We start from the raw sequence: 21,285 nt of genomic DNA, 5'->3' as shown, positions 1-21,285 counted from the left end.
CAGCCTGATCAGTCCCCATGCTCCAGCAGCCTGGCCTTTAGTGGCCGGGAGCTGTGGCTGCCCCATCGGAGGAAGATGCCCTCAGTCTCCTGTGGCCCCCTCGCTCTGCTCCAGCAACGCCAGCCTCTCTGCTGTTTTCAAACAAGGCAGACATGCCCCTGCCTCAGGGCGTTTGCACTTGCTATTCCTTGCCTGGAATGTTTCTTTCCTGGCATAGTTGCTTGGCGCCCTCATCTACCTGAGGTCTTGGTTTTGCAGGGGGGGCCTCCCAGACTTCCCCACATGACTTGCCATCCCTCCCCCTCCTGCATTCTTGCTCACACATGGCCAGTCAGGGTTTGCCTGTATATTGTCAGTTTTGCACCCCCAGAATGAAAGCCTCATGATGGCGGGACTGGATCTGGTCACTGCTGGATCCCCAGGGCCTGGCGCATAGCAGTGCTCAACACAGCTTTGCTGAATTAATCAATTGATTGATTGATTGATTGATTGATTGATTAATATGGTGTCTTTGATGTTATGTACAATCCCGTCAGAAGCATTTAGACACAGAGGCCGTCACACCCACAGCCCACATGCCACCACCGATTCTGGCCACACCCAACAGTGCTACACACCCACTGCAACCAGCCCTCCTTTGCACATGTGTGTGCACGTACCAGACAAGCTGAGAGAAAACGAGGGCTGAGTTGTCCCCACCCCCCTGTGAGAGGCTCCTTCCATTCTCTGGGCCTCGGTTTTCCCGCTTCTGTGGGAGTGAGCCCTGAGGGTGGGTCCCACCCAGGAGCAGCCAGCAGGGCAGAGCACTCAGGGCAGGGCCAGCCAGGAGTCTGGCTAAGGGGGGTGGGAGGGACGGTGCAGCAGGAGACCCACGTGGCTGCCTCTGGGCACTTTCGGGTGGAGTGGGCAGGCCTCAGGGTAGAGGGTCAGGGTGCGAGAGGACAATGAGCAGAGGCCCGGTGGGGATTCGTGTCTGGAACTCATGGAGTTGAGTCTGGAGCAGCTGGGGAGGTGGGGGTGGTGAGGAGTGGGCCAGGAGGACCCCCACTTCTGCTCAGGAGGGTGGTAGAATGCCGACAGAGTTGGAGGGGGGCCTGCAGAGGGCCGCGGGGTGAGAGCTGGTCTGCTGCGGTCACATCCTGGCCCCCAACATCTCCCCGACATGAAGGCTCAGGGCCACCACTCCTCACTCAGGAATGAGGACACAAACCCAGGGGTCTGGTGTTCTGGTAATTAACTCATTGGGCACCGTGCTGGGAAGTCTGATGGTGCTCCAGTGTTTAATTACAACCTTGTGTGTAACAATGCACTTGAACTGCCATGGGGCGGGGAGGCGCTTCCTGGGCCCATCCCGTCAAGCCTTGCTTCTGAGTGCCTCATGTCCAGCCCTCCGCCCATCCAACAACCGCGGTGGGCATTCGCAGGGTTATGCTAGCTGCCCAGCGTCCACACGCACAAGAGCAGGCACGCAACTCAGCGCGGCCCGGCCGACACACCTGTGGTGCAAGGGTGGGCAGGTGTGAACCTGGCGCACCTGTGTGCGTGTGTGTGTGTGTACGTGGTTACAGCCTGGAGGGACATCACAGTCAGTTCTGAAGCTCTTGGTCTCAGGTCTCTTGCCTCCAGAAAGCAGAGGACTAACCTGTAGGGGCCTGACACTCCTCCCCACCCAGGGCTGGAGGAAACGGGTCCCTGAGCCCTGCTTTTGCTTTTACCTGGGGCCTCAGAGGGGTGACTGTGAGCATCAGTGTGGGTGTGGGGCTGTGTGCGCCCCTCGCCGGGTGGGAACCACTCAAGCAGCCATTCTTGCCCCTGGTGTGGCCCGCCCACTCGTCTTCGGTGACAGACACACTTTGGCTCCCCGAGTCTCCGCCCCAGCCTCGGGCTACCTGTCTGTACAATGGATTTTGAAGGGCCTGGCTGTGCCAGGAGAAGGAAACAATTGGAGAAGGAACCAACTGGAGAAGGAACCAATTCCCAGCATCTGAGAAGTATCTGGACTTCCTTCCTCCAAGGGTCCTGGAGTCCAGCCTGGGCCAGGCCAGATGGAGCCTGGGGGGCCCCTGGGCCTGAGGTTGGGGGACAGTGGCCCATGGTTGGCCCTCCTTCCCACTGACCTATGGGTTGGAAACCTGGTCTCACCTCTTGGGAAAATCACACTGCTTCTCTGAGCCTCCATGTTCCCACCTGTAAAATGGGGCTGACGAATGCACTCTGGCCTGGCTGTGGGATGCCATGGACAGCAGCCACATCCAGTCTGCTGTCGTACACAGTAGGGCCTCCTGAGGTCTGTGGTCCGGGAGGTGGCTGCAGACCTGCCCTCTTCTGCTCCAGGCTCTGCGGCCCCACCCTTGGGCCAGAACCAGCCACTTTCCCGGTAAGGATACTAAGACTCAGAGAAGTGAAGTGACTTGCGCAAGGCCACACAGCCTGGCGGCGGCATAGCTGGGGTGTGCACCTAGCTGTGTGTGACTGTACCCCCTATGACCTTGTAGCTGGGACAGATGGGACAGCAGGGGCCTCAGCGCTGGAAGAGGCCAGGTGGTGGGACTCGCCTAAGGTCATGCTTATCGGGACATTGCTGAGCCAGGCTCGCTTGCTGCCCTCCCCCTCCCCGCCTCAGGGTCTCCCTGCAGGGCCCCCTACCCCTAGGTGCTCCCTCTGCCCCTGGCAGCCCCCAATCCCCACAGATGCCTCCCCTGGGGTGGGGACAGGGGATTGAGCTGTGGTGGACAGAGGCACTCAAGTCCCCCTCAGTGACAGCCACAGGCATTGGGAGGGGCCCTTGGGGGGGCTAGCTGGGTGGGTGAACAGGTGAAGCTGGATCCCTGTACCTCGATGGCTTCCTGGACTCGCACGGTCTAGAGGGGCAGGGACAGGACCTGAAGAAATGCTCCAGCTCCCCCACCACACACTGTATGGACGGGACAACTGAGGCGACTGCGGGAGGGGCCCTGCCTCCCAGTCCTGCCCAGGACGTGACCCTCAGTCCAGCCCACTTCTGACGGTCCTCGGCCTCTGCCCCAGATTCCTGCTCCTGTCCTGTCCTGGCACCAGCTCAGAAGGCAGGGGTGAGCCTGTCCCGACACTTCTAGATGCTGCACATCTGTGTGCCTCACCTGTGAAATGGTGTCAGCACACCTACTCACAACAGTGTGAGGGTCACACCAGTTTGCAGTGTAAACAACTCAATTAACAGGTAACAAATACATCTCCATTTACTGGACATCGCTGAGTGCACGCTCTGCAGGGGCTGCGGGGATCACAGCCCACTGTCACCCCTCTTTGTGGGACCCAGGTGGGTGATAACTTCTCTCCACTCAGTTTCCTCACCTGAAAGATGGGACCATATAATGCCAGGATTATGACACAGTGAGTGTGCCCACTTCGAGCTGGACCCGGAGGCCGTGACCCGGGTGCCCACCCCTCTGGGGAACCATAGAGGTCAGGGTTCCCGGAGCCTGGCTCCTGCGAGGCACTCCAAGGGGACCCGGAGAGGCCTCGCAGGGGGCGGGGTATGAGATAGATGGTGGAGCCGGGGAGAGGAGGGGCCTTGGGAAAGTGGGCGGGGCCTGGATCAGATGGGTGGGGAATTGGACAGGTGGGGTGGGGCCCCGAACAGGGGTAGGGGTCCAGAGTGGGCGGGGACTGGGGCAAATGCGTAGGCCGGACGGAAGGGTGGGGCCTAGGGCAGACGGGAATGTCCTCGTGCGGGTGGGAGGGTCTGGACGAGGGGCGGAGCCTGGGACAGATGGGCGGGTCGGGAGGAGGGGACATCGGACGGGGGCGTGGTTTAGAGAAGTCGGGGCTTGGGACAAATGGGTAGGCCGAGGGGAGGGGTGGAGCTTGCGGCAGGTGGGCGGGCCTGGAGAGGCTTCGCTTCCAGCCTCACGCCCTCCCTGAAGCCCCGCGCGCGGTCGGCAGGTGGCGCTGCGGCGTCTGCTAAGCCGCACGGGGCAGGTACTTTGTGGGCTTGTGTGAATTCTTTAGAACGGAGCCTAGCAGGGTCAGGAAGGTCCGTTACTGCCACCAGCCCACTGTGTGTCTTGGACAAGGCCGGACCTCTCTGTACCTCAGTTTTCCCATCTGTCGTAGGGGGGATGACAGTTTTTACCTGGGCCTGCGCTAGAGGCTGCACTGCAGGCCCGTGTGTAATCCCACGGTGTGGGTTTCTTCACTACCTGTCGGCTACTTGAAGGCAGCCCTGAGGTCCCACCTTAACGCACCAGCCTCATGGCACACCAAGGCCTCAGCTTCCCCATCTGTGCATGGGGCGATTATGGGAGAGACACGACACTGCTGGCCGCTTGTCCAGGGAGGCCAAGATCGGGAGTGGTGTACAGAAAGCTGCTGCTGGGGTCAGCGCCCCCAAGGAGCTGGGGCCGCCGGCACACAAGGGCCAGCGGCCTGCGGTCAGGCCCGGCGTCCTGGCAGAAAAGAACAGCCGTGCACCCCACCCGCCGCCCCCAATCCTCGGTAAGCAGTTTATCTGTGCAGGTCAACAGCTCGCATTGTCGGCTCCGCGGAGTTGTTTGAACACCCGGGATACACCGAGAACACGCCTTAATTAGATTCTGCAGAACCCGGACACACAAACAAAAGATATTAATATCAAGCGGCGGAGCCTCAATTGTAGCTTACACAGATCAGAGAACATTTTGGGTACAAAGAGGTTGTACGTGTGACAGGTTGTTACTTCACAAGGTGGGGATGTGGGCACGTGACAGGCCCACAGGGGTGGGGAGGGAGGGGAGAGGAGGGCAAGAGCCAGGCCAGGACGGTGGGGGGGGGGGGGGGCTCCTGGGCAGGACCAGCCAGGTTCCCTGGCCAGGGACACTGTTATTATTATCACTGCTGCTCCCAGCTCATGAGGCCCCCCCCCGGAATCCCCCCATTCCGCCCCCAAGAGCCTGTCAGGCTCATGCTCCGTACAATGGCCATATTCCTTCTCTTCTTTTCCTTGTAATTTTTTTTAAAAAGGAGGCTCCACACTAGGCATGCAGCCCAATACCGGCATTGAACTCACAACCCTGAGGTCACGACCTGAGATGAAATCAAGAGTCAGACGCTTACCCGGATGCTTAACTGACTGAGCCGCTCAGGTGACCCTCTCTCTGTGTTTTAAAGCTTAAAACTTTTGAGAAAAATAACATCTTTATTGAGATAAAAGTCACATAAACTGTGGGTTGACCTGTGTTTCCAGAAGGAGATGCTGAAATCTTAGCCTCTGGCAGTTGTGAAAGTGGCCTTATTTGGAAACAGGGTCTGCACAGGGGTCATCAGATAAAGATGAGGTCACTGGATGGGCCCTGATGGGGTGTCTGGTCCTTGTAAGAAGTAGAGAAGGCCGTGGAATGATGGGCGGAGGTGGGAGCCACAAGCCAAGGGCCTCCCGGCACTGCTGTCAGCAGCGTGGGCGTCGTCGGTGGCCCCCGGCGGCCCCAGGAGAACATCGAGAAGGCTCCTCCCCTGCAGTGTCTGGAAGGAGCTCGCCCACGGCCACCTTGATCTTGGGCTTGGGGCCTCCAGGGCTTTCTGTGGCTTCCAGTCCCCACAGCCCGAGGATGCTCAACACAGCGTCCGGTTCTCCACCCTGACACTCGGGTGTCTTTTGGGTGTTCGCAGAGCCATGCCAGCATCCCACTGTCTCATTTGAGAACACTTTCATCACCCCAAAAGAAACCCTGAGCCTATGAATTAGCAGGCACTCCCCATTGGCTCCCCAACCAATGCCCTGTCCCCACAGCTGTCCCCATTCTGTACATCTCTGGTGTGTTCTCTGTGACCGGCCCTCATCTGAGCAGAAGGTCCTCAGGTTTCATCCACATGGTAGCAGGCATCAGTGCCTCCTTCCTTCTGTGGCTGAGTAACTTTCGTCGTTTGGGCGCACCCCGCAGTGTGTATCCACTCAGCAGACGACGGATGTCTGGGTGGTTCCCACCTCTTGGCTATGGTGAGCGATGCCGCCATGAACATTCATGTATATGTGTTTGCACGGATGTACATTTTCATTGTTCTTGGGTGTATGCCTAGCAGTGCTTACAACTTCCTTAAAGACAGCGTAATAGGTGTGAAGGGGAAGAACTGAGAATGCTTCACCTCCACTGCAGACCCGGCTTCCTGTTCTGCTGGAGAAGCACTCGATCAAGCCTCCTGCCTTCCCCACGGTGACAGTGTGGCACGCGTGTCCTGCAGCTTTCTGGTCTAAGCTGCCTTGCCTGCTTCTGTGTGCTGCCCTGTCCCTTTGGCCGGCCACCAGGTGCGCCGGTGCCGGGTGTGACCACAGTGTCATCTGCCTGTCCTTGCCAGATGTTTGCTGCCTCACGCACGGTGCAGGGAGCAGCTTGCCTCCCCCCCACCCCCCGCCCCAGTTCCTGTGCAGCAGAGTGTGGATAGGGTGGGTTCCCAGAGCGAGGGTGCCAGGGCAAATGGTGCATACTGTCTTATAGGCCGAGCCCCTGGCCTGACCACTGCATCACTCAAGGTACAGATAGGGAAACTGAGGCCTGGAAAGGGGCAGAGAGTGAGTGCTTATCAGACACCTGCTGGGTACTGATGTACCACAGACAGGGCCTCACTGGACCCTGACACAGACCAGGAGCCTGGCGTCCACCCCCATGTGCTCCTTCCTCTCTCTGCCAGCCCCAAGGAGGCTGAGGTCACCCTGGCCTGGCCCAATTCCCTGGGTGACCTCAAGCACACGGTTTCCCTTGCTGGGCCTCAGTGTCCTCAGCTCTAGGCTGGGGTCAGCACTCCCATCCTGGGTCCCACTGTGGGGTCCACAAAACCAACTGAGAGGGCTGAGCACCGTCAGGCAGGACATGGCCTCCAATGGGCTGCTGATATCCATTTGATTCCTTTATATTACCTGTGTTTTCTAATTGCCTACATGTTTGATGCTCTGAGATCTGAGCCTTGCTGACCCTGCCAGCCCCAGAGATGAGAGCACACTTTCTAAACACAGCCCAGCCCAGCCCTCTTCTGTGGAGCACCATATCCCAGGCCCTACCCTCCTGCCCTAATCACCCCAGACACCAGGGATGGCCCCTGTGCCCCAGAACCTGCTGAGACCATTCACAATAGCCAGTCCTAGGCCTGCCCACCCTGCCCAACCTGGTGTTTCCCGTGAGGCCTGTGTGTTTCCAGGGGATTGTGAGATTAACACAGACTCTTCCTTCATGACACCTGTTTCCCTGTCCATGTGTCTTTCTGCACCTGATGAAAGCCAAACCCCTGCATACCAGTGCCCATGATTTGGGCAGAGAGGACACCCCGGTGTGGATGGACACCGATTTCTCTGAGTGGGACACTCCATGTGGGCAGCACACCGAGAATCCTCTGGGCACTGTCTCTCTCTAACCCTCACACCAGCCCTTTGACTTTGCGAAAATGGAAGCTCAGAGAGGTTAGGTCACTCACTCAAGGTCACACAGCAAGCCAGTGATGCAGTGGCAGGTGGATCCCATGATGTACAGATTCCAGATCCCCTGTCCCCCACGGGTGAGGTGACCTGGGTGGTGTGGAGCCTCCCTGCTCTTCCCAGGGGCACGGGGGTGAGTTTGGAGTGGGTGGCCCAGTTGTCGGGGAAGGGAAACATGATTGTTTAAGAGAAACGACCTCTGATGGATTCAATTATATGTAATTTATATAATGGCTGCTGGAGTTTCCAGCCAAAAAAATAATACTAATAATCGCATGACTTTGCTTCCAGGGCCCCAGAGACAAATTAAAATAATGTAAAGTGAGTTCCTAATTGGTGTGGGCTGCGGGGCCTGGGCGGCCTCCAGGTGTGAGCCTGACACCGCAGCAGCCCACTTCCCCGCACCATGCAGGCACCTGTCTGTGCGCCGACCCTGACCCTGCACTGGGCCAGAGGATGGAGGTGGAAGGGTGGCCACCTAAGGGAGAGCAGGTCACCGACGCCCCTCCCACCCTGCTAGCCCCGCCCCCAGTGGGCCTCGGAGACTCACCCTTGCTCGGGGGACTCACCCCTGCTCAGGGACTGGAAAGCTCATTGGAACACTTGCCTGAGCAAAACAATCCTTTTTTTTTCCTGCTGGGAGATAAAACCCTGGAACAGCACCCAAGGTAACGGCCCAGCATTGGAGCAGAGCAAGCAGAGGGCCTGTGTGACCTGAGCGGCCCCCCACCCAGCCCCCAGCCCCTCAGCCTCACTCTCCCCACCTGTAAAATGGAGCAAGCATCCAGCCTGGGAATCTGGGCCTGTTGTGGGTGCAGCCCCACCTGCTGTCCTGATGGCCGCACGATGCCACATCTGTGGGCCTTAAGACCCTGAGCCTTTCCCTTCCTTAAACTCATGCGTGTAATTCCCCATTCTGGGGGTTTGAAACCAGAGGCCCATTCGGGAGTGGCCTTGGTGGTGGGTTCTCCGTGACCCCAGGCTGGGGGTGTGATCAACAGCCCACCACCTCTCTGGGACTCTCAGTGCCCTGTGGGGTGCCCACAGGGCCTCAGGGCCCTGTGTGCACACCATAGGTGCCCAGCGCACCGGGATGGCCGCCCTGGGGGCTGGGTGCTCCCCACAAGGTGCAGCCTGTGGCGGGTTCACGAGGCAGTACTGTCCGGCCTCCAGCGCGGAGCAGGATGGAAATGGATGTATTTTAAATGAATCAATACGCTGAAAAACAGACAAGTGGACCGATGAAGATGAGGGAGGGAGGGAGATGAGGGAGATGAGGCCTGTGCCCCCTGCCTCCAGCCCCCATCTGTGGTCCCCCCCGGGGACCTGCACCCCTGCCCTGCTGTGGGGAGAGCCATTCCCCACGGTGGCTGGGCACCCTGGGAGGCTGGCCTGGAGGGACCAAATCGACCAGCTCCTTCCTTCTCTCTGCGAATCAATCACCCAGATCTGAAATGAACAAAAAGCATCCTTGACTTAGGAGACTGAACTTGTTGCTCTCAAAGGTGGAGGGTGGGAGGCAGTCGGGGGCCCGGGCCCCTGACTCTTGGCCCCGACTAGGTATACTCTGGGCCTGCCCCTTGCTCTGGGGCTCTGGGTCGTGAGTCCAGCTGTCACGCCGGGCCCAGCTAGACCCCCGTGTGACAGATGCCATGCAGAGGCACAGGCTTCCCTGGAGGAGGCATGGCCTGGGTGGCAGAGCTACGCTGGGGACCTGAGCCCCGAATCCCAGCTCCACACATGGAGGAGCAGGGCCACCCCTCCCAGATCACCCCTATGTCCTCGGTCACCTCCTCTGGTCTTGGCCCTCCTCCCCTGCACCTGCTTGGCGCCCTCCGAGCCTGGGACCTGCCATCCATCTGGCCCGTCTCCCCCTTCTTCCCCACTTCTGTCCTCACCCCTCTCCTGTCTCGAGCTGCAATCACAGCTAATCAGATACCTGAGCCGCTTGCGAAGCTATTAGCAGCTCTCCCTGCCCGGTGGGAAATCAGCCTGCTGGACAATTAGCTTTTTAGTTGCAACTCAGATTCTGATGCAAGCAGTAAACAACTCAGCCCTGGGCTCCCTCCCTCCCCCTACTCCTCTTCCTCTCTTCTCCCTCTTCTTGCACCCCTCCCCAGCCCAGGTAGGGGCCCAGGGGCCCTGTAAGAGCACCCCCGCCGCCCCCCCACCCCCCACCGGTGGATCCAGCCACCTGACATGGCTCATAGTGTGCAGACCTGGCACTGGACTGCCAGGGCCTGGCGCCAAGCCCCTCTGCCTGCCCTCTGCTGGGGTCAGACCGATGAGGGGTGGCAGTGTGACCGTGATGCTGCTATTTCAGAGGGATTCACACTTCCCCCCACCCCCAGGCTGGCCCCTCCCTGCCTGCTGAATTTCTTGCAGGCGTGTGCGCGTGTGTGCGCGTGCCTGTTTGTAATTAAGCAGCTAATTGCGCCGGGTTCTTGATTAGCTTTGGGGGATGGTGGTGTTCTTGCGAGAGGAGGTGTTGTGTACAGTTCAGAGTCATTCAGAGAAATCGGAGCTAATTTTGCTGTCTGCGCTTATTGCCGCATTAATTTAATTTGGGTTGCTTTTAGCTCATTAACACATCTAATTAATTCGTTGACATCACTATTAAGATGTCTCTTTGAAATTGTCGTCTCCAGATAATCAGGATGGAGAGGCTGACACACAGGCGCGGGGCTGCCTGGGAATGTGGGCATGGGAGGGAGAGACTAATGAATTTTCCATCAGAATCGCTGGGTTTGTCAGAGGAGGTGCGAGGGGCGGGCGGAGGGGAGCGGCGCAGACAAAGGAAGGGGGAGCCCGAGAGCTCTGCGCGACTGGCCGCGTCTTAAATATTGAATTGGTTATGAAAACAAACAACTCGCGATGGAGCAGGGATGCGCGCTCAGGAGGCTCACTGCCTCCCGGCCGGCTGGTCCACTCACCATTCCCAGTCCCTGGCGCCCGGACGCGGACCAGACTTGGGTCCAGGGTCAGCTCGATGGAGGAACGCTGAGTGCAGTGGAGGGCAGACCTGGAGCAGAGGGGAGTCGGAGGACACAGGAGTAGCCTCTTATTGAACAGATGGGGAGCTGAGGCCCAGGGCAAGGTGCAGGGTCACCCAAGGTCAGGGAGGAGTTTGGGGGTGTCCAGTTGAAAACAGGAATAGCCCAGGTGCATGCTGGGGAGCAGCCTACAGGGTCCCCACTTCCCACACTCACCCCCTTCTGTTTCCCAGAGGCTCCCCGCCCCCTTCCTCCCCCCCTTAGGTGCACACAAGAGCAGTGGCCCATTAACCTTCCAGGGCAGCAAGGATGGAGGCCTGTGGGAGGCAGGGACTGCAACGTGGGGTGCCGCTGGCAGGTTTGGAGCTTGACATCTGCTGGAGTGTAGCCTTCTGGGGGCCCCGGGCAGCCCCTCTCTTCTCCCTTCCAGTCTTGTACCCCACTGCCTCACTTGCTTCTAGCAGGTCCTCCCTTTCCTCATCACCAGGGTGAACCTATTTGTGCTTCAAAGAGTATTCTCAGATGTCCCCTTCTCCACAAAGACCTCCTGGATTTCCCCTTGGACTCTGGTGTCCAACAGGTGTTCACAGCAGACCACATTCTCCTTGTATTTAAGCAAAATGAAGCCTTGTTTGTCTCCTTAGGAGCAAACCAGAGATTCTGTTCAGTTCCACTGAACGAATCAACCAAACCAGACACTTGCTGATTTACTCCACAAACATTGATTAGAAGCTACTGCTCGTGGGGCCTTGTGTGGAGCGCTAGGGCAGAGATGAGGAAGATCCACAGGGGCTCACAGCTCAGCACCTTTCCTTTAGGGGCCCATGGTGGCAAATAAGAAGTTGCTAAGGGACCCACGTCACACGGACTGTGACTCTTCCCTTTCTCTTTGGAAGTTACCGAAAAGGAAGCCTTCAAGAAGGAGGTGGCCCCTGACCTGGGTTTTGAAGGACAAATAGGAGTTTGTCTGTTGTCATGTCTGAACCATGTGTGAAGACACAGCAGGTGCTCAATCAATGTTTATCTGCCCCTGGAAGCTGTTGGCTATCAGTGGCACAGACATGTCCGCTGGCCAATAAGCCACCCGCTGGGTTGGGGGTGAGGGCCCTGCTCAGACACACAGCTGTGCCCCACGTCCACAGCACAAAGGCAGGCCTCCCCACCCCACCTGCCTCCCCTGCGAGCCCAGGGCCTCCCACTGGCATCCACTGGGTAGCTTGGGCTCCCTGCTCCCAACTGGCAGATGGAGGCCTGTGTCAGTTTCCAGGGGCTCCTTAACAAAGAGCCACAGATTGGGCGGCTTCAGCACCTGAGGTTCATTGTCACTCCGCTCTGAAGGCTGGAGTCCCAGATGGAGGTGTGGCAGGGCTGGAGAGAGCCCAGCCACACGTGCTTTGTGGGCAGCCTTTGGCGTTCCTCAACAGGTAGAAATGTGTCCTGATCTCTACCATCACCCACCGTGTGCCTGTGTCCAAATGTTGCCTTTTTATAAGGTCTCTGGTGGGATTGCATTGGGAGCCCACATAACTGCAGGCTGACCCCATCCTAACTGCTCACATCTGCGATGATGCCATTTCCAACAGGGTCAGGTGCTAGGGTTCTGGGAGTCAGGACTCCACCCGGGGGTGGGGTGGGGACACAGCTCAGCCCATAAGGCCCAGGAGAGGAGGGTCTGGTCCACATACCTGGCTGGCTCTCCTACTTGCGCCTTTAGTCCCGACCACAGACCCTAGTCCCAGACCCCCACCTGCTGCTCCCTGGGCAGTCCCAAAGTGAATCCCAGACGTCCCCGACTTGGCCTGGTCCTCTCCCTGCGTGCCGCAGCTCAGCCAACAGCCCGGCCGTCCTTCCCGCGCAAGACCGCCTCATGGCCAATCCCATGCCTTCTGGCAACCCCACCCCTAAGGTGCCCCACTCCCGAGTGCGCACCAGTCCCTGGCCCCACCATCTGTGAGTGGATAGCGGCCACAGCTGTGGCTGCAGGGCTAGAGGGTACCTGCATCCAGGCTTCGGTGTGTCAGTTATCAACTGCTGTGTAATAACCCCCGCCCCCCCCCCCATACTGGCTTCCCACAGTAACTGATACTTATGCTGCTCTTGGGTGTACAAAATGGGCGGAGCTCTGTAGGACTGCCCACTTCCAGGTCAGCTTGTCCACAGGGCTGTGGCTGGGAGTCCGGTGGGACTGTGGGCTGAGGGGGGGCTTGCTTCTTCTCCACGTGGGCCTCAGCATGGCTGCTTGGGCCCCTTAGAGCTCAGGGGCTGGCTTCCTAGAGCTAACGTACCAAGAGAGCATGGTGGTAGTGTCTGGCCTTTTTAAAAAAATTTTATCTTGGGGCGGGGGGAGAGGGGCAGAGGGAGAGAGAGAGAATCCCAAGCAGGCTCCACATTCAGCACATAGCCTGAAAGGCTCCATCCTACAACCTGGGGTTCATGACCTGAGCCCAAATCAAGAGTCAGATGCTCAACCGACCGAGCCGCCCAGGTGCCCTGTGTCTGGCATTTTTATCACCTACCCTTGGAAGTTGTCTCTCAGTCAGGGAAGTTGCTGAAGTCTGCCCAGGTTCAAGGGGAGGAGACATGAAACTACTTCTCCATGAGGAAGGTTCTGGAAGATCATGCAGGATGGCCACCATCCCTGTGAAATGCAACCCCTGGGAGGAAACACACATGATGTGTGAGCAAGGGAGTTTGGTGGTTCTGGGAATGTGCCAGATGTCCCTACACAGGTATTTACTACTGACATTAGATGAGGCAAAGGCGAACGGTAAAATTCATGCCAATAATTTGAACTGAAAAATCTTTTTTACAGAGAATGATACTAAATAGCAAGTAAAGAGCACTGTAGTGCCAAGACTGCTCCCCAGGGAAAGGGCCGGCTTTTCAGCAGCTGGGGCAGCTGGACGTCCACACGGCAGCCGGACGTCACACCATATATACAAACTAACTCAAAATGGTTCCAAGGCATCCACAGAACCACGAAACTATAAAACCCTTAGAGGGAAACACGGACAAAACTTGTGACAGTGGGTAGGGGGTGGTTTTCTGGCCACGACACCAACACAGGCAACAAAGGAAAAAAAGAGATAAATTGGACTTGATGTAGATTAAAACCTTCTGCACATCAAAGGGCATGATCAGCAGAGTGGAACTGAAGCCCAGGGAACGGGAGAAGCTAATGTCGTGAACACATCAGGGGCTGCCTCACCCATGGACACCAACCCCGTTCACAACTGAGCATGGATTTGACCAGAAGTTTCTCGGGTGGGAACCAAGTGTCCAGTGAGCACAGGAAAGACGCTCAACATCACTGATTCTTAGGGACAGGAGGGTCACAACCGCAACGGGGCTCCTGCCGCCTCGCTCCCGTGAGGATGGCTCTTGTAACAAACAAACAAACCCACCATAACACGTGTCGGCAAGGACGTGGAGGGGCTGGGGCACCTGCCCAGGGAATGCAAACCATTGCAGCCACGCCTCAGAAAGTTGGTCTTCAAAAAGTTAAACAGGTTGGGGCGCCTGGGGGGCTCAGTCGGTTAAGTGTCCGACTTCGGCTCAGGTCATGATCTCATGGTTCGTGGGTTCAAGCCCCAAGTTGGGCTCTGTGCTGACAGCTCAGAGCCTGGAACCTGTTTCAGATTCTGTGTCCCCCTCTCTCTCTGACCCTCCCCTACTCACGCTGTCTCTTTCTGTCTCTCAGAAATAAATTTTAAAAAACCTTTAAAAAAAAGCTAAACACATAGAATCACCGTGTGACCAGCAACCCCACCTCTGGTCTGTCCCCAGAAGAAATGGAAGCAGGGACCGGAAGAGACACTCACTCACACACGTTCATGGCAACCACCAGGTGGAAGCGGCCCACGTGTCCACTGACAGAGGACCACAGCGTGGTCCAGCCACCCGATGGAACATCACTGAGCCTCCACAAGGAAGGAAATCCTGGCACCTGCCACAACGCGCATGAACCCAGAGGACGGGATGCTGAGTGACACGAACCTCACACAAAGGACTTGCACTGGGACCCACTCACACGAGGTCCCGGGGTCATCAGATTCACAGAGTAGACGGTGGGGCCGGGTCTGGGGGAGTGGCCGGGGGTCCGTGTGTAACGGACACCCAGTCTCAGTGTGGGGAGACAGAATGTTCTGGAGATGGATGGTGGGGACGGCTGAGCAGCAGTATGAATGTGCTCGGTGCCCCTCAGCTGCTCACTTAGAAGTGGTTAACATGATAAGTTGTATGTTATGTATATTTTTCCACAATAAGAATATTTAAAATCACATGGTGCTGCGGGGACAGGAGCCAGCCGGCTGAGAGAGAGGCCAGGACGAAGTGGAGAATCTATTTCAGTGCCTCCAATGGCAGCTTTTACTGGCTTTTGAACAAGAGTCCTGCGTTTCCCCGGCCCCGGCCACCAGCAATCCACTTTCTCATTCGACAGGCCTGCGTTGTATCAGCAGAGCCATTCAGGGTGGACTCCACCCACGCCCTGTCCACGCCGTGGCATGTGACAGTGCCCTTCTCCTTTTCAGGCCCGACTCCATTGCATGGACAGCCGATGCCATGTTTGTCCAGGCATCCGTTGATGGGCATCTGGGTCACCTCCACTGTGGAGCACGATGAACAGTGCTGCCGTGGGCATTGGCCGACGAGCTGTGTATGTCGTACGCTGGCTCTCCCACCGACAGCGTGGGGGCCTCATCTTCTCCACATCCTTGTCTCTGCCTGTTAATACCTTCTTTATTTTAGCCTTTTTAGTGTTGGCTAAAGTGGTAGCTCATTGAGGCTTTAATTTGCATTTTCCAGCTCCTTCAACTGATGGCTGCCGTCTCCATTCCGGGCCACGCCAAACTAGTGTCAACAGGATCTGACAACATGAAAATGTTTGCTCAATGTTGTCCAAAAAGCTGTTGTGCACATGCATATTTGTGTGTTTGGTAAGCCCACAGTGATGTGCAAAGGACTCTCACGAAGACAGCCCACGAGTCACTAAACCGTGGGCAGCTGTGGGGCCTCGGAGGCTCCCGGCTGCAACGCTGTGTGAACTCATCAGAATCGCTTGGGTGCTTCTTTCGCCTCCATGGTTATACACACTTTTATGGGTGCAGGATGTTTCTGGAAAGACTCACAGTGAGTCGTTGGCATGGGCTGTCTGGGTAGCTGGGGACCCAATGAGAGGACACCTTCTGTCTGGAAACCCTTCTCTACATGGAAATGCCGGGTGGACATGCCGACGGGAGCAAAGCGCACTTTCCAGAACGTGCCTGTGTCCCGGGTGTGCGGCTCGGCGGGCACATGGCAGCGCAGCCACCCCGCATGTCCTGCACAGGGCCATGTGCCTGTGACTTGGCAGCCTGCTGCTGTCCCCACTGCCCTTGTCCTTGCCGTGCCGTATTCCGCCACGTGGACGCCCCACGATGTATTTATCCTTCTCCCATGATGGAGGCTTCTGGCCATTGTGGAAACCTTATAAAAAGCCGTTTGCTTCTGGGTGGACGCCAAAAGCAAGATGCAGACCCTTCTCCACTTTAAAAACCATAAGCTTTGTGAACACATTAGCCACACAACAGACAGATCCACAGGGACTGGTGAACGCGGACGCGGAGGCCCTGGGCCTGCAGGCTCAGGCCCGCCAGGTGTGGGCTGGACCCTGGGGCGGCTTCCATGTGACTGTCTGGAAGCCGCTGCTGGAGGACCGTCCGGTGAGGGCAGCGTGAGGACAGGAAGCAGCCAAGCGCACAAGGGTGCCTTCCCCTCTGCCCCCCACCAACCTAGGGCGGGGTGCTCGGCACCCACAAGTAGAACCAAACCTGGGGCCTGGACCTGTGGAGCAGAGATGGGGCAAGCCGACAGGCAGGTACGGGTCAGCTGGGGGGACCGAGGGGAGCTCCCGACTCCTCCACTGTCTTCCCGGGGTGGGTGGGGGTGGGGGTCCCACAGCTTGGAGAGGAATGGTCCTCTTGCATTAATCGGATTCTGGGAGCAATCGTTGGAAACGGGCTCCTTAGCACTTCATTAAACACTTTAGTTTAATAACAGCCTCAGGGGGTTCCCACGAAGCCATGTGGGCGGGGAGCAAACAGCTGCATCAATTAACCCTGGCTCTCTGGGGTGCACTTGGGAGGCGAGAGCCCCTCGCAAGTGCAAGCCCTGCAATTAGGCTCCAAACACAGCAAGGCTGATCACCCGGTTATCAGAGCCCCCATCGATCGGGACCGGCCAGCACCGGCCGCAGCAGGCCGCCTTCCCGTCCTCATTAATAAATTAGGCCGAGCTTAAAGCGGCTCTCGTGAGGGCTTCCAGAGACCCACGGCGCCGAGGCGGACCCGTCCCTGCTGGACTTGGGGGCTGGTGTCATGATCCCTCCTGCTCCACGCTGGTCCCTGGGACGGGGGCCCCTGAGGGCCCAGCCACCCATGTTACTCCAGACTGTGGTCAGTCCCCCTTCACCCCCACCCCCGCCTCCCGCTGCACAGTTTCTGCCTTTGGAGCACCCCTCTTCTTGTGCCTGGGTGCCTGCCCTACTGCACCCCTCCCTCGCGTGTGACCTTGGGCCTGCCCCCCATTCCCCCTGCAGAGTGTGGGCGGGGCCTGTGACTTGATCCTAAATGACAGACCGGCCAGGGTGAGGGTACCGCCCCCCAGGCTAGGTTCTGGTGGCACCACTGCCTTGCTGTGAGGGGGCCTAAGGGAAGGACCCCAGGTCGCCCGCCCCTCCAGCCCCCGACCTGAGCACAGCCTCAGCAAAGCCGTAGGCCCTCAGCCCTGCACCTGCCAGACAACGTGTGTGGCCCATAACCTGAGTGGGCCGGAAACAGTTCGTGGTGATGGGGCCTCTGTGACCCTGGGCAGGGCACCCGGTGAGCTGTGCCCCACCCCCCAGCCCACAGGGACGTGAGATCATGCGTGTGTGTCTGTCTGTCAAGTCTCCCAGGTCACATGCTGTGCAGAGGTGGAAGAACCGCCCACTCCTCGTTTCTCTGGAAAATGTTGGAATGGGCAATGCCTGCACCTGTTATTGGTCCACTGTCCCCAGACCCTGCTGGAACATCCCCTCCTATAGGAAGTCTTCCTGCATTGCCTCAGCCTTAGGGGCAGTTGGGGTGCCGTGAGGGCAGGGCTAGGCCAGGGGCCTAGCGCTTGGCACATGGTGGGTTTGGGGAACCAAAGTTGGGAGGCTGGAAGGGGGGTCCTTCCTGGGAGCCCTGGTTCCTGGCTGGCAGACCGGCAGTGGGGAGGGCAGCATGGGGCTTCCCACAGCCCGCCCCCCCCGCCCACAGCCTGAGTGCCTCCCCCCTTCCCCTAGAGCCCCAGGTGGTTCTGAGGGCCACGGGGAAGGTTGAGGTGGTCCCGCTCCATCTGCCTGCTGCCCCCTGCTCCCTCCTGTGCTGGGGAGCCCCTGCTCGGCTCCTCCCTCCCCTCCACCCTCCCTGACCAGGGCCCCACCAGAACACTTCTCCCAGATGGATGTCAGCCGCTCCTGGAAGACCCCAAATGCCGGCCGGGCTGGGGTGCTCGGCACTGGAAGCCTGGAGGGAGCAGTCATGTCAAGGCTTCACTCTGGGCTCTAGAGCTCCGGCCCCACATGCGGCAGGGCCAGCTAATCCCCCGCCCATGTCGAGCGGCTTCTCCTTGGCCCCTCCACTGTTGCCACGGTGCAGGGACTCCCCACAATGGTCACACCAGACCTGTACCCTGAGTTGAGGTCCCAACTCTCTCCAGACTCTGTGAGAGGACGGCCAGTTTCCTCCCCTCCCCTGTCTCGGCCCAGCAGCACCCATAGCTCAGGAAAGTTGGCTTTGGTGCCCTGGATGGGGGTAGCGTCCTCCTCACCACCAGGCCCCTGGCTTCTCTTTGCTCCAAGTCCCGTTGACATGGTGAGTTTTCCTCCACACCGCAGAGCGGTGCACGTGTGCCCTGGACATCTGCAGCCTGGACACAATGGCTAGTGGCATCCACGTGGCTGCAGACACAGCAGGGCCCACTCGCAACCACGGAGCCCCAGGCACCCCATCTGTCAAGAAGTTAGTCGCTTGCACCTGGCCCGCGGTGACAGAGCAGGGCCACTGTGCCCTAGCCTGCCTCGCTCATGCGTCCCTGGGCCTCTAGCAGCAAGAACATTGCCAAGATTCAGAAGGGGCACTTGGTCCCAAGTCCTTTTACGATTCCCTGTGTCCCCTGACTCCTCATCATCTTGGGAAGTCACGGAGACCCCCAGGGAGGCCCCTGGCCTGCTGGGCATCCACCCCCGTTCTGGAGTGGCCAGTGGGCACTCGACTGCCCGGGAGGGGCATCTGTGGGGCCCGGGCTGCAGCTAGCCCAGCTGCCTGCTCCCCCTCCACCCTGGGCCCCAGCCCCACCCGCAGGCACACTTGGTCTTCCAGGGGCTGCAGGCACCAAGGAGTGTGTGAGGGCCCGTTACAGCAGCCATGGCCGGAGCGATGCACACAGCCGGGGCTCCAGCAACCCAGGAGCCGACATACCACCTGGCGCTGCCCAGGCCCTCCATGGCTCACTGTGCTGGGCTCTGCGGACAGCGCTGTGGGCGCCGGAAAGCCGCCCAGGGTCACCCCCTTGGAAGCAGGACAAGAAGGTGGGTCTTGGGGTCACACACCCTGGCCTGTCTGGCACTTGCCCCGTGAAACCCCAGGGGTAGAAGGCGGCTTCCAGTGCCCCTGCCTCCACGTCTTCACACCTTGGTGAGGCCCCTCCTGGGATGGATTAGGGCTGGCCCGTGAGTACTGACTGTGGGCCACCTTTGGGGGGTTGGTCTCCCACCCAGTCGAGCCTTCAGAAGACACAGTCTCCCGTGAGGTCCCGAGCCCGACCCTCTAACCAAGCCTCTCCCGAATTCCTGACCCTAGACACTGCCCATGACAATCAACATTATGGCTATGTTCGGCCACCGCATTTGGAATCTGTTTGCTGTGGGGTGACAGACACCTGTCACACCAGGATTTACCCGGCACCTGACACGCTCACTTCGGCCTCAAGCAATGCACCTGGGTTCACGGCAGGGTTTTCCTAATTAGCCGAGGGAAGCCTAGGCCCAGAGAGCAAGGTTGCTTTACTGAAGACACACAGCAGGGCCGACATTTGAACTCCGATCTGCCTGACCCTAAAGCCTGGGCCTGCCCTCTTGACCCCCTCCCCTCCCCATTCTGTGGCCCCAGGGGACTCAGAGGCACTAGCCAGGATCCCATTCTCCCCTAATAGCCTTCAGTGGAGGGAAATTTCAATCCAATAATAGAACCTGCAATAACTATTATAATTAATTTATACAAAAGACATTATAAAATTACACTCGGTGCATCCCAATCCCATCTACGAGGTATGCCCGCTCCCCAGTTAAGCTATGGGGCCTCATGAAGACAGACGGAGAAGAGGTATTTCAATATTTCTTATAATTTTATATTCTCTCTAACATCCCTCATGCTAATTTCATTATGCAACACAGTCGGCACGGTGATGTAATTATTGAAAAGTAATTTTGCAATAAATGGATTTAAATGTGTTGGAGTCCGTTGTAAATTCAATCTCATGGTGAGGGTGGTGGGTGCAGGCGGGAGGCGGGCGAGGAGGCCGGGCCCTGGGTGGAATCAGAGAAGTTCTGCGTGGCCCCAGCTGGGGTCCCCTTACACCTGCTAGCGACAGGCACAGCCGTCCCCCTTCTGCCCGCGACCACGGCCCCACCTGTGCCGGAGCTGGCCTTAGCCCCATCCCCCGGGACCCCCCGACCCACTGCAAGGCCCCTGCCCACGTCCCCTTCCAAGCAACCTCACACAGCGGCCAGCGGATGCCAGGCCACATCCTCTGTCCCAGAATAAAATGCAGACACTCGTGTCCACTTCCCCTCTCTACCAGGAGCCCTCCACTTGGACCCTGGAGCCAACGTGCCCTTGTTTGTGTACCCTCCAGTCCGCTCCAGGGCCCTTGCACGGCTTCTTCCCCCTCCTGGTGTTCACCTTCGGGTCTGTTCTTGGCCTCTGTCTTCCACCTAGTGTCATTCCCCATTTCCTGAGCACCCACAGCCGACAGTTCTTAGGCTGACCCTGCGGTGCCCTCCAGCCAACGAGAACAATCACTTTCTGCACCAAATAAATGATAACGGGTGAAGGGGCAATGGGCTGGGGGTGCCCCTGGCTGGGAGGGGACAGCAGTGCCAAAGGCTTGGTCTGGGGTGAGGAAGAGGGTGAAGGTTGTCTTTCATTTGGCCTCCTCTTCCTCCACGGAGCCCTCCTTGACTGAACCAGACTGTGGAAAAAGGGTTCTTAAACAGAGATGCTCCCAGGGCTCCCAGGGTGATGGGGACAAAAGTGAGGGCTGTCAGGGTACATGTGGGATCTCTGGGTCTCTGTGTGTGGAGCCAGGGAGCCAAGCTCAGGCCTGCTGCCCTCTGTCTGGCTTCCTTGACTACGAAATGGACTGAAAAGTCACACACGGCATGCATATAGCAGGTACTCAGTAAAGGCCCCGCTTTCCCCATAAGAGCCACAGGATAAACAGTGGGTCCCATTTCTCCATCTGCCCACCCAGAACAGACCCTCTACAGACTCTTGGAAGGAGTGAGCCTCTGGGGCTGCGGCCATGGGCAGCCACGCCACCACCCTCCCTCCCCGCAATGGCCGTGGGCCCCTGCGCAGGTGGGACGCACTCACTCATTCCCCTCCCGCCCTTGGGGGCGGAGGCGAGTGGGGAAGGGCCCCCGGCTGCCCCTTGCTGTCACTGCTGGAACCTTCCGCAGGACTGGCACTGCAGCCCTCCCTGTCACAGGCCAAGCAGAATCTGCAATTTGTTCTTGGACGATGTGTAAATTGGCACCTCATTGATTATTAATGAAGTGCTAATTGCTCTTTGCAACCAATTTTGATG

Source organism: Hyaena hyaena, unplaced genomic scaffold (genome assembly GCF_003009895.1).
Source record: "Hyaena hyaena isolate Hyena2069 unplaced genomic scaffold, ASM300989v1 scaffold_20, whole genome shotgun sequence".
Lineage (NCBI taxonomy): Eukaryota > Metazoa > Chordata > Mammalia > Carnivora > Hyaenidae > Hyaena > Hyaena hyaena.
Note: the sequence above shows the minus strand (reverse complement) of the source record.